A 14,898-nucleotide genomic window follows, 5' to 3' on the forward strand; every position below is an offset into this window, starting at 1 on the left:
AACAGCTAGGTTAGCAAGGACTATACACCCTTCTTGGATTTCTCGGTTCATCCCCGGTTTTAATGACGTTCAAATTGCGGAATCTTTCGTTTTATGTGTATTGTTTTGAGATTTTGTTTGTATGTCGTCGTTTGTTTGTAGCTGTCATTGAATGGTCAGTTTGTTTATAACTATTGATAACCCCATTGGTATCCTCTTTACCTTTTGTAAACAAGTAAGGCACGTTCAGATAATAACCATGACCGTAAATGCAACCAAAGAAATATCATATTAATTTTTAAATGTGTAAAGTATCCATTCGCAGGTGCTGTTAGAAATTCACAGAAACTTTAGAATCCCAGTATCAGATAATATAGATGTTACATATTCTGAATAAGAATTCGTTGAATATTTGGCAGACCCAACATTATAACGTAAATATAAAGTAAAGAGAAGATTCAGTTATTTCTATTAGGTTGAATACCAAAATAAATATAAAACAAACTCTGATTGTCCATGATTTCCCCTTAAGTAAGTATCGTTATAGACTTTATCGGTATAGACTTTGTCTTCGGGAACAACACTCCTTTCGTCAAAACAGCTAAATGTTGTTAAGTTATTTAAAGACTGTGGTTTAGAGTACCGTTCGAAAAAAATTACATATATATTCAGGAAAATCGAAAAAAATATCTAATGGTTACAATATAAATAACAATAATAATAATGATAATGAGATTATAATCCTTAAATTAAATGCAATTTTTCTGTAGAATACGAAGCTGTTCGATAGATGATAACAAAGAAGAAAAGAAAACACACAACTTGTACCATAGATTGTATAAAGTTATTGCATTAGTGATCAACCTATATTTATAGTATGTATCTGGATTTGTAATTTTTTTTTATAATTTTTTTAAGTATTTTGAAATTGTGTTTTTAACACTTTAGGGCACTTATTTACAGTATGTTTTATTTATCATAAAAATGTTTTTAATTAATGGACTATTTTATACATGTATTTATTTATTTATTTATTTTTTTTTTTATTTATTTTTTTTTAATTTATTCATTTATTTATTTTTTTTGTGGGGGGTACTGGTTGCTTATTTGACAGGTTACGGTGGTTTATGTAGGTTTTTCAATAATTCTATTTTTTAAAAGTTTGTTATGTTTTTTAAAGTATGTGAAATCTAGTGTCTAATTTTGTAATGTATTTATAAACATGATTTGTTTCGTTTTTATATTTTAGCTTTGTGTGTTTTTAGTATATTTCGTTAAAGTATATGTTTGTATACCGAGTAGAGTCAATTTCTTATATCCTAATTTAAACAATTTATAAAATGGCATTAACACACACAAAAATTCTAATGTTTGATGCTTTTAATGGAGGAACAACAGTCTATGCGTTAAAGCAGGTTAGACAAGTTTATTGATTGATCTGATAAGTGTGGTATTTGAAGTAGGAAAGTATTTAGGGTTTTAATAATGTATGATTCAGAATATTTCCAACCTGGATCTCAACAAAGTCGTTCTTGGCAAGTCAAGTTGTTAAAATGGAGTCTAAAAATAATTTCACAACATTTAGTTGACAATTTTTTTTTTTAAACAAGTTAAAAGAACATTATTTATCATTATAATTTTTTTTGTTTAGTAATCAACATATCGTCACTGGATCAATATTTCATACTTCCACAATATGAAAACATGACTGGAATGTCAAACTTTTATAAATTAAATATCAAATTAACATTATTGAAAATGAAATTTAGGGTAGCATTGTTTTACTGTTCCAAGTCAGGAATATGGCAGTTGTTATCCATTTGTTTGATGTGTTTGAGCTTTTGATTTTGCCGTTTGATTATATACTTTCCGTTTTGAGTTCGGTATTTTTGTTATTTCACTTTTTTAATTAAAGTAATAATCATTTATAATGATAATTAAAGTAATAATTTCAAATACATTTTTTCTTCAGAATATGATTTTGTTAAAAAGATGAGTATATATTGTATCTAACAAATTGTTTCAAGTAATAAGTATATCAACTTATGTGTTTATTATGTACAAAATGTATCAAGCGTGGATTGTTATTAGTTTTTTTCTTAAAATATTGTGATACAACATGTCTAACACTTGAAAGCATTTGTTTGCTATACATTATTTCACTTTTCAAATGTCGATATCTACTAACATCTTTTTGTTTTTATTTTAATAAATGTATCACTCAAATGTATATTGACAATGGAATTACCCTTGAAAAAATTAGGGTTTATTGGATACATTTAGCGTGGTTATACATGACTTGTTTCATAAAGGGGTTATGACACATGTCAAAGGTTTTTAATGATGACCGATGCAACTTTACCAATAAAACTTTTCAATATCAAAATCAAATTCAATTAAATGAATTATTGCCGTGGGATTCAGACTATAGCCAATTGTGTGTTATTGAATATTTTTATCCCCGTAAAGTCTTCAAAAAAAGGTGGGATGCACAATTTTAATCGATGTTTACAAGTATCTGCCCTCCAACCCGTCAGAAAAGTTTTACCGTTGTGATTAAAAGGAAATATTTCTAATACCATTTAGGAACGTAAATATTTCTATCTATGCACGAGTTCTGAACGTTTAGATATCATTGAAAACTCTATTTACGATGCAATGAATTAAACGTCTATATTATGACCGTATTAGGTTGAAGATTTACACATGTCAAACAGCCAAACTGACGCCCTACTTTGCTACCGGGTTTTCTGTCAGTCGGCGGAAAACAAAGGAATTTCTGCACCCAATTAAACCTTTTGGTATAAACATCACTTGAAAATAAATGTGAACGAGGTTATAAGCATACTGCAAGACAATAAATAGTTTAGAATGTTTAAATCTGATCAATCGATTAAGAAGTCAAATGAATGCAGCAAACCAAAATTTGAGGGTATCGCATGAACTTTAACAACAACACAGTATGAAACGAGTGGTAAGAGTCTTATACTATGCATGCATAACTCGATATACAAATCACCACTCAGTCAAAATGTCACAATCGGCAAAATTACAGATAAGATGACTATTCTAGTATCTAAAAATCTCAAACTGTAGAAACAGGTCGCTAATAAGCTTAGACAAAAACATAACGGTCAACCAATACGTCATTTGACCGTAAAACTATGTAAATGCGAAATCAGTGGTTCGTTCTTATAAAACATCAGATTTTTCCTATATATACAGTCCGCCAAAAGTTATGCATCACCTAGTTTTATTGCATCGAAAAAAGTTTCATTTAAAAATTTCAGTTATTCCTCGAAAAAGAGAAAAATAGTCATGTAGCAATTTTGCTAACATATGCCATGAACAAACCATAAACTTAAGTTCGGTCGATTATTGAGGTTCTATGAATTTATAAATTTTACGTTCATAGAAATAGTGCAAATTACACAAATCAGAAACGGAATTTAAGTTTCACTGTGAATTTATTTTTTTTTTCAACAATTAATCACCCAATATCATTAAAATTATCTACAAATATTCTTTGGTATGTTCGGCAAATTTAATAGTAGTTGAGTCAATAGGATGTGTAACCACCTCTCTTCAGATAAAATTCCATTACACGGCGACTCAAACTCTGTACAAGCCTTCTCAACTTTAGAAATCTATTCCATTCATCAACAATTGACACTCCTAAATCGCCAAGATTTTACACTGGTGGATCTCTGCGATTGAGATTTCTGCCAATGGCATTCCAGACATGTCCGAGAGGGTTCATGTCTGGAGACATGGAAGGCCAAAATATAGTGTCAATGACTTCATGCTCTTTGTACTCGGTTACAATCCTTGCTCTGTGTGGTCTAGCTTTGTCGTCCATGTACAAGGGTCTTGATGCAAGTTCGTGATTGTCAAAATGAGGGACTACAATGTTTCTAAGTGCCAAATCGCTGTATGTCTGTCCGTTCATGTTACCATGCAAATATGCATACCCAGCGTACAACAGTATGAGAAGCAACTCCATGCTGTAACATCACTACACCGAATGCAGTCGTTGGGCAAATGTTGTGTCGGTCATAGGCAGTTTTATTTCCGCGCCAAACTTATTCTGCCGTGTACTGGTCGTAATAGAAACCGACTCTCATCTGATCAATGCATTATTTGCCATCTTCTCATGTTCCAGCGTCGACGGTCATAAGCCAATCGAAAGCTGATAATACGGTGCCTGGTTGTTAGGATCACGACACAATTTGCGAACACTAGCACGACCACTTGGATGACAGTGGTGTCTAAGTTACGGCGCAGGAGTAAACGGGTTGGCTTTAGCACGACGAAAAACCAGTCTGTCATCACGACGGGTAGTTAAACGGGATCGTCCGGACCTTGGTCTCTCATTTACAGTTTATGTGTCAACATGACGTTGTAAAAGTCTGACAATGGCGGTTAGATTAACATTGAAAGGGTTACCAATGCTCCTTGAACTCCTACCGGTATTTGACATGCCAACTGCTTGCCAACTGTCTGCCACAGATAAATAACGCCTTGTAATATTACACAATGACTTGATGAAGGTCAAGTTTCACCTGTACGCGTGAGAGTAGGAAGATGATTTAAAGGTATCGAAACAGTGTATTTGTAAAAATGCAGATCACCTTTTATAAAAAGTTGCTTGACGGGTTTATCGGAGTTCAATCTTTTTAGTCGTAATGAATTTTCTAAGTGTATGTTTAATGCAATTCATAACACCAAACAATAATAATTTTTTCGCCATATATTGCCAGTTATATTTAGGTGGTGCTTAACTTTTAACGGACTGTATATAAGTATATAAGTTTAAAGTCGTCTTACTGAGTTAATATCCATAAAGATCAAGATGTGAAGCAGACCTTTAAGATTTGGTTGTATCCTTAATTTATAGGATATATTAGTTGCAAGCATTAACTAAAATGTGGTATTTAGGTGATAAGACATGATCCATAAATCTGGTAACTAAATCGAAACTCTTTGCATGATACATTTTGTACATCTTTGTTGTAATCTAATTAGTGTAGATGTAGAAGAACTGTCACTAAAAGCAAACGTACAATCTTCTGTGAATAATTCCAGTATGACACTATTTTGATCTTGATATAGTGATCTGTATCTGAAATCTCTGTGTTTACCCATATGAACCGACTATTTCTTTTTCCAAATCAAAAGGACACACACAAAAGCGAACAGTCCATTACAAGTATTACTTAGGTTTTGGGAATTCTGTTCGCCTCTAGTAAAAATCTAGCTATAAAACTTTCAAATTATACACTAATCGTGATCTAATAACTGTCTTATTTATAAAACACAGAATAAGCAATTTTAAATACATTGTTTGAAATGTTCATAAATACATCACTCATCTTCAATACTACACAATTATGTACTCAAATCAAGACGAGATTATGGTAGTAAAATACAACAATATATATGTGCGTGGATATCTATAATAACCAATCGTTCCACAATTACAAATTGATGTAATTTACGATTAGCAAATTGTTTGATTATGATCACGATGGTGTGTTATTATGGTATTTGCTTCATCAGTCTACAATCTCTTTTGACTTCGTTGGTATTCAAATATTTTATCTTAGAGAAATCTTACACCAAAAAAGGGTTATGAAAACTACTTTATTATTCAGTATCTCGTTTTGTTATGATGCAGTGAATTATTATTTGACCCTCAGTAACTTTTTTAAAAAATACAAAAATAAAATAAATTATTTCAAAACTGTTCTTTTGATTGCAAAGTCATTATTGACAAAAGCGTATCTTTTAAATAACAAAAAAGCAATTACGGGTTTGTTTCTTTGAGTTCTAAGCAACATGTTAGGTTTTTTAATACTATATTAAATATAAAAACGAATATGTGGTATGATTGCCAAGGAGTCACTCATGGCAAAATGACACAGAAATTAACAACTACAAGTCACCATATGGATTTCAATAATTAGCAAAGGACATACACAGCTGTAAAAGGTCCAGAAATGACAAATGTAAAACTATTTAAACAAGAAAACTAACGGCCTAATTAATGTACTAAAAATGACCGAAAAACAAATGTAACACAGCAACAAACGTCAACCACAGAATTACAGGCTCCTGACTTGGGACAGGCACATACATATTAAATGTGTCGGGGTTGAACATGTTAGCGGGATCCCAAATCTCCTCTAACCTTGGACAGTATTGTAATAGTACAACATAAAAACAAACTATAAAATTCAGTTGAAAAAGAACGTTTTATAATGATTCATTTCTGATGTTTGGTATAAGTGTCAGGTTAACGCAGTCAAGAGTTAAAATAAAGGAAATCAATATAATTTGTTTGCAATGTATATGAAAAAATTGATAAACATTTATCAGGTACGCTAAAGCCTAAACGTATGAAAGTCATTTATTTATAAATTTAAATTGCAACAGGTTATGGGAAATAAAATCTCATGAATCAATAAAGAAAACAAACACACACTGCGGAAATAACATGAACTCAAAATAAGCCAGTCCTGATTAGTCGACACAGTAAGCGTTTCTTCTTCATCTTTCCGATCGATCCATCTTCCGTCTTGCGAATCAACACACAGTACATATGTCACAATTCTGTAGCATATATTTAAGTTCCTAATAATACACTCGTACTTATGAACTAGTCAACGGCCTTCACTACATGAAACTTTTGACATGGGACATATAAAAAAAAACCTGGTAATTCTTCAACCGTTTATTTTTTTTTACTTACAAACATATACTAGTATTTTATAAGTCATGTCAGCGGTAGGAATCAGGTGTAAGTAAAAAACAAAACAAATAAGACTTGATTAATGCCATGCATTTGTAGCATTTTTCAAAATAACTGTCACCAAAGAATGCTGAAAGGAAATATTTAGAAGCCAGTGATATATAAATACTAAATAACATTATGTCCTATACTACATCTGTATTATAAATGGATTTTAATGTTAGTGAATAACAAAGTTTAACATGGCATATATAACCCTCTTTAAAGAGGATAGATGGTATTCGGCAATGATGGCATAAAGTTAAACAGAATATAACTCATCTTCTGATTATTTTATGTGATTTTAATCTATTGACAGTAGTATCTGAAATTGTAGCCATTTTGTTGCACATGATCGGTTGACATATGCGTTGTAATAATTGATAGAGTAATCGAACAAAGGTTTTTTAACAGGTTTTACATAAAATGAAGACTAGTATTATTACAGATTTGTTCAGTTATATAATGTCCAATTTATATGTAAAGAAGTGTCTTTTAAATGGTTTTAAAGGTCTTTCTTATGTAAACGCATTTAATATTTAATAAACAGTTATTGTTTGAAATATCGTTAACAAAACTTGTGAGTTCCGAGAACCTGTAAGATCTATTTATTTGTTTTACATGTGAGTGAATTGAATAGTAATAACATCAATGTTGACATTTGTCGGATTGCTATGTTTCTTTTGATAAAATAAGTGTAATTCATTTTTAGTAACAATAAGCCATAGGTACATTGGTTTATGGTTAAAAAGGAAACAGTATCAATTATAACTTAGATATAAAAAAAAATATTTGTTTATTCTTATATAATGCTTATCTTGTTTGTACATGGTCATGTCTCTTTCGCCTTTATTTGGATTTAACAGTCAAAAGTTTTCAATAGACACACCGGGTGAAAGTAGGTATTACTTAAACAATTTTGAAACCAAATGATATCTTTTGCGGTTTTTGAACGGACTCTCATCCAAGTATAACTTGGAATATGAAGGATGAGAGTCATTCTAGTAATGGAGCCTGAGGCTCAAGAGGATGTAACAATTTACCCACCCAGTTTGGAGGGTTCTGTTTGCCCATCCCAATTGTTTTGGTTGCACAAACAAACTTTGAATCATGATTGGCACAGGTAATAACCGCAGTATTTATAGCTAGGTATAGCTACGTCATACCCATAGGTCAAGGATTTTGACCTCTTTTAAATGAGATGCCTCGTTGTACATCGGGAAATGAATGCTATAGTTACATCCTCGAGGAGCAGAGGAGCATAATTAGTAGAATATACCCATTGCTTGTTATAATAAGATGTTTTATTATGTTCTACTAAACAAACATTACACATTTGGCACCATAAATTTTAACTAAAAATTCCAATATAAACATCCTTCTTAAATATATTTATTTTGTTTAATTCAATCTCATTCAGTGTAGTCGTTTCCTATGTTACATGATAGTGTACTCGTTAAGGATGTTCGCTCGTCTTGTTTTTGAATTTTTATCAGATATTCGGAATCCTCTGGTTTTATTCATGTAGTACCATGAAAAAAAACTTCCCCGCTAACCCCTACGTTTCTTTTCATAATTTTATTACATTTAGTTTAAAAAGCCATATCTGAAAATCCTATAAAATCCTTGTTATTTTTTCATACTTTTTGAAAGAAAAAGGGTGCCAATGTTAAATGTATGAAAAGTCTAGAGGAAATTATTTCCCGCCGAATTTTCAATGGCTTATATCTCGAAAACAAGGAGATTGACCCTTCATTTATTCTGTTTTTTTCAGTTCTTTTATTTATAAACTATCAAAAGCTAGTTATTTTGAAACAGTAACGAACATCCTTAATATCAGTAATCTTTCTACTATGCAATACTTTATCTTTTATTTCAGTTTCTATGACAAACGAGTTATACGTAAGTTAAAACATAGTTTTGAAAAAACTTCTTTATCTATGGTTAAAATTGTCTGTTCTTAAGGAATCAGAAATTAAATGTCCTACACAAAAATGAACATGATGAATATAAGTATATAGATAATAACGCAAAGTAAATTAACATTTACGCATGGAATGAAATGTTATGAGCTGTATGACCAAAACTGACCTTAAAGTAGATAAAAAGAACAGGTTATTAATGTCATGCGTCCGAGGCGCTTTTCTGGATTTATCTTCTTCAGGCACGCCTAAAGCCTAAATATTTGAAAGTTGATTTTAAGGAATAGCAAAACTGAAGTAACATGAACTTGCAAATCAGGGAAGTTTGATATATAGTTGTTCGGGTTCCATTTTGGAGCAAATCGATCAATTTGCAATAAAATATGTCGATATTCCTTGTCGTTTAAGAAGTACTAGCTTGACAATTTGAAAATATCTAGCATATTGTTCACTATCTGCTGTAAAAACCTGTTTTAGCAATTAAATCAAAATGTTTTGTTTTGAAGACATTCACTAAATCAAAGAGTGGTTAGATGTCAATAATTGTACTTGTAGTTGTTCTATTTTACTTACTGTGTCAAATACGTATGCATCATAAATCTTTTCATAATGGAGAATGTGCGTATTCGTTTTAATCTGGCAAGTGAAGGTAAATAAAGAAGGTCAGTATATTTTTGATTTATGAGTTTGAATGTCCCTTTGGTATCTTGTGCCTCATTGTTTAAAATGACAATGGCAATTTTTCATTTAGTTTATTATATAAAACATCAGCAGGATTTGCCAAAATATAATTGAAAGGACAACAAAAAATAACAACTATCAACAATCCACACTTCCTCGAACAAAAAGGTAAAACATGCTACACAGAGGAACAAGTGATCAGTATACTGGAGTTTCTTATTGACAACATATTTCTTAATTTTGGAGGTAGTTTTTTTTCAACAAATTGTCGGCATTCCTATGGGAACGAACTGTGCGCCTCTTCTTCTCGACCTCTTCTTATTTTCATATGAATCGGAGTTCCTTCAGACATTTGTGAAAAACAAGAAGATCAAAGAAGCCAGGTTATTTAATTTCACATTCAGATATATTGATGATGTTCTTTTCATTAACAATCCGAACTTTTCTGGTTGGGTTCCATTAATATATCCCCCAGAACTAGAAATTAAAGAAACAACAGACACGACTTCCTCCGCCTCATTTTTAGATGTATACCTCGAATTTGACATACACGGTTTTCTCAGTACCAGAATCTATGACAAATGAGACGATTTTAATTTTGAAATTATCAATTTCTCCCACCTTAGTAGCAATATATCAACTTCACCTGCATATGGGATATAAATTTCCCAACTTATTCGGTATTCAAAAGCTAAAAGCTCTTAGTCATTCTTTGTAAAACGTCACGAGTGTCTGAGCAGAAAGTTGATGAACCAGGGGTATGTCAAAGAATGTCTCGTCCTTTTTCTAAAAAAGTTCATCGGAAGGTACCAAGACCTTGTTGATAAATATTCCGTATCAACTTCATAAATAATACACGATGGTCTTGACGAATAGATTCTGGGTACTGACGTTATTTATCATCTTGATAACGTGTTATAGTATTCTTTTATTTGTCTTTATGAATATTACTTTTACTGTTTAGTCTGTTTTTGATGATATTCGTCTGACATGACTCTGTGCTTATACATCCCGTCATTGTGTTATTGTTCTATGATAATTTTTGTATTCTTGTCTTTCATTTTTGCTAATGTGCTTTGTCTGTAGGCCTTTTTGTGTTTCTTTGGTACATATGATATGGCTTATATCTCGAAAACAAGGAGATTGACCCTTCATTTATTCTGTTTTTTTCAGTTCTTTTATTTATAAACTATCAAAAGCTAGTTATTTTGAAACAGTAACGAACATCCTTAATATCAGTAATCTTTCTACTATGCAATACTTTATCTTTTATTTCAGTTTCCATGACAAACGAGTTATACGTAAGTTAAAACATAGTTTTGAAAAAACTTCTTTATCTATGGTTAAAATTGTCTGTTCTTAAGGAATCAGAAATTAAATGTCCTACACAAAAATGAACATGATGAATATAAGTATATAGATAATAACGCAAAGTAAATTAACATTTACGCATGGAATGAAATGTTATGAGCTGTATGACCAAAACTGACCTTAAAGTAGATAAAAAGAACAGGTTATTAATGTCATGCGTCCGAGGCGCTTTTCTGGATTTATCTTCTTCAGGCACGCCTAAAGCCTAAATATTTGAAAGTTGATTTTAAGGAATAGCAAAACTGAAGTAACATGAACTTGCAAATCAGGGAAGTTTGATATATAGTTGTTCGGGTTCCATTTTGGAGCAAATCGATCAATTTGCAATAAAATATGTCGATATTCCTTGTCGTTTAAGAAGTACTAGCTTGACAATTTGAAAATATCTAGCATATTGTTCACTATCTGCTGTAAAAACCTGTTTTAGCAATTAAATCAAAATGTTTTGTTTTGAAGACATTCACTAAATCAAAGAGTGGTTAGATGTCAATAATTGTACTTGTAGTTGTTCTATTTTACTTACTGTGTCAAATACGTATGCATCATAAATCTTTTCATAATGGAGAATGTGCGTATTCGTTTTAATCTGGCAAGTGAAGGTAAATAAAGAAGGTCAGTATATTTTTGATTTATGAGTTTGAATGTCCCTTTGGTATCTTGTGCCTCATTGTTTAAAATGACAATGGCAATTTTTCATTTAGTTTATTATATAAAACATCAGCAGGATTTGCCAAAATATAATTGAAAGGACAACAAAAAATAACAACTATCAACAATCCACACTTCCTCGAACAAAAAGGTAAAACATGCTACACAGAGGAACAAGTGATCAGTATACTGGAGTTTCTTATTGACAACATATTTCTTAATTTTGGAGGTAGTTTTTTTTCAACAAATTGTCGGCATTCCTATGGGAACGAACTGTGCGCCTCTTCTTCTCGACCTCTTCTTATTTTCATATGAATCGGAGTTCCTTCAGACATTTGTGAAAAACAAGAAGATCAAAGAAGCCAGGTTATTTAATTTCACATTCAGATATATTGATGATGTTCTTTTCATTAACAATCCGAACTTTTCTGGTTGGGTTCCATTAATATATCCCCCAGAACTAGAAATTAAAGAAACAACAGACACGACTTCCTCCGCCTCATTTTTAGATGTATACCTCGAATTTGACATACACGGTTTTCTCAGTACCAGAATCTATGACAAATGAGACGATTTTAATTTTGAAATTATCAATTTCTCCCACCTTAGTAGCAATATATCAACTTCACCTGCATATGGGATATAAATTTCCCAACTTATTCGGTATTCAAAAGCTAAAAGCTCTTAGTCATTCTTTGTAAAACGTCACGAGTGTCTGAGCAGAAAGTTGATGAACCAGGGGTATGTCAAAGAATGTCTCGTCCTTTTTCTAAAAAAGTTCATCGGAAGGTACCAAGACCTTGTTGATAAATATTCCGTATCAACTTCATAAATAATACACGATGGTCTTGACGAATAGATTCTGGGTACTGACGTTATTTATCATCTTGATAACGTGTTATAGTATTCTTTTATTTGTCTTTATGAATATTACTTTTACTGTTTAGTCTGTTTTTGATGATATTCGTCTGACATGACTCTGTGCTTATACATCCCGTCATTGTGTTATTGTTCTATGATAATTTTTGTATTCTTGTCTTTCATTTTTGCTAATGTGCTTTGTCTGTAGGCCTTTTTGTGTTTCTTTGGTACATATGATATGGCTTATATCTCGAAAACAAGGAGATTGACCCTTCATTTATTCTGTTTTTTTCAGTTCTTTTATTTATAAACTATCAAAAGCTAGTTATTTTGAAACAGTAACGAACATCCTTAATATCAGTAATCTTTCTACTATGCAATACTTTATCTTTTATTTCAGTTTCCATGACAAACGAGTTATACGTAAGTTAAAACATAGTTTTGAAAAAACTTCTTTATCTATGGTTAAAATTGTCTGTTCTTAAGGAATCAGAAATTAAATGTCCTACACAAAAATGAACATGATGAATATAAGTATATAGATAATAACGCAAAGTAAATTAACATTTACGCATGGAATGAAATGTTATGAGCTGTATGACCAAAACTGACCTTAAAGTAGATAAAAAGAACAGGTTATTAATGTCATGCGTCCGAGGCGCTTTTCTGGATTTATCTTCTTCAGGCACGCCTAAAGCCTAAATATTTGAAAGTTGATTTTAAGGAATAGCAAAACTGAAGTAACATGAACTTGCAAATCAGGGAAGTTTGATATATAGTTGTTCGGGTTCCATTTTGGAGCAAATCGATCAATTTGCAATAAAATATGTCGATATTCCTTGTCGTTTAAGAAGTACTAGCTTGACAATTTGAAAATATCTAGCATATTGTTCACTATCTGCTGTAAAAACCTGTTTTAGCAATTAAATCAAAATGTTTTGTTTTGAAGACATTCACTAAATCAAAGAGTGGTTAGATGTCAATAATTGTACTTGTAGTTGTTCTATTTTACTTACTGTGTCAAATACGTATGCATCATAAATCTTTTCATAATGGAGAATGTGCGTATTCGTTTTAATCTGGCAAGTGAAGGTAAATAAAGAAGGTCAGTATATTTTTGATTTATGAGTTTGAATGTCCCTTTGGTATCTTGTGCCTCATTGTTTAAAATGACAATGGCAATTTTTCATTTAGTTTATTATATAAAACATCAGCAGGATTTGCCAAAATATAATTGAAAGGACAACAAAAAATAACAACTATCAACAATCCACACTTCCTCGAACAAAAAGGTAAAACATGCTACACAGAGGAACAAGTGATCAGTATACTGGAGTTTCTTATTGACAACATATTTCTTAATTTTGGAGGTAGTTTTTTTCAACAAATTGTCGGCATTCCTATGGGAACGAACTGTGCGCCTCTTCTTCTCGACCTCTTCTTATTTTCATATGAATCGGAGTTCCTTCAGACATTTGTGAAAAACAAGAAGATCAAAGAAGCCAGGTTATTTAATTTCACATTCAGATATATTGATGATGTTCTTTTCATTAACAATCCGAACTTTTCTGGTTGGGTTCCATTAATATATCCCCCAGAACTAGAAATTAAAGAAACAACAGACACGACTTCCTCCGCCTCATTTTTAGATTTATACCTCGAATTTGACATACACGGTTTTCTCAGTACCAGAATCTATGACAAATGAGACGATTTTAATTTTGAAATTATCAATTTCTCCCACCTTAGTAGCAATATATCAACTTCACCTGCATATGGGATATAAATTTCCCAACTTATTCGGTATTCAAAAGCTAAAAGCTCTTAGTCATTCTTTGTAAAACGTCACGAGTGTCTGAGCAGAAAGTTGATGAACCAGGGGTATGTCAAAGAATGTCTCGTCCTTTTTCTAAAAAAGTTCATCGGAAGGTACCAAGACCTTGTTGATAAATATTCCGTATCAACTTCATAAATAATACACGATGGTCTTGACGAATAGATTCTGGGTACTGACGTTATCTATCATCTTGATAACGTGTTATAGTATTCTTTTATTTGTCTTTATGAATATTACTTTTACTGTTTAGTCTGTTTTTGATGATATTCGTCTGACATGACTCTGTGCTTATACATCCCGTCATTGTGTTATTGTTCTATGATAATTTTTGTATTCTTGTCTTTCATTTTTGCTAATGTGCTTTGTCTGTAGGCCTTTTTGTGTTTCTTTGGTACATATGATGTGGCTCTGTACTTATACATCCCGTTATTGTGCTATTGTAAATTTTTGTATTCTTGTCATCATTTTTGCTAATGTGCTTTGTCTGTATGCCTTTTTGTGCTTCTTTGTTACATATTTGTTTGTTTTTACAGTGATTAAGATTTAGAACACAATGTTGACGGCTGTACCCCTATTTTTGACATTTTTACCTATTATGTCTGTTTATTTTGCTCACACATTGTTGTCAATATAATGGAATTTGATGCGACTGTCATACAAGTGAGAGGTGTAGCTAGCTGTAAAACCAGGTTTAATCCACCATTTTCTACATAAGAAAATGTTTGTACAAAGTCAGGAATATGACAGTTGTTATCCATTCGTTTGATGTGTTTGAGCTTTTGGTTTTGCAATTTGATAAGGGACCTTCT

The 14,898-nt window shown here is 31.6% G+C and overlaps 1 protein-coding gene across 7 annotated transcripts in view; it reads left to right on the forward strand.

Moving 5' to 3' along the window:
- LOC127712112 (uncharacterized) overlaps positions 1 to 14,898 on the forward strand; it is a 468,529-nt gene that overhangs the window by 307,149 nt on the left and 146,482 nt on the right. The gene's annotated exons all lie outside the window — the stretch shown is intronic.

Source organism: Mytilus californianus, unplaced genomic scaffold (genome assembly GCF_021869535.1).
Source record: "Mytilus californianus isolate M0D057914Y unplaced genomic scaffold, xbMytCali1.0.p SCAF_8, whole genome shotgun sequence".
NCBI lineage: Eukaryota > Metazoa > Mollusca > Bivalvia > Mytilida > Mytilidae > Mytilus > Mytilus californianus.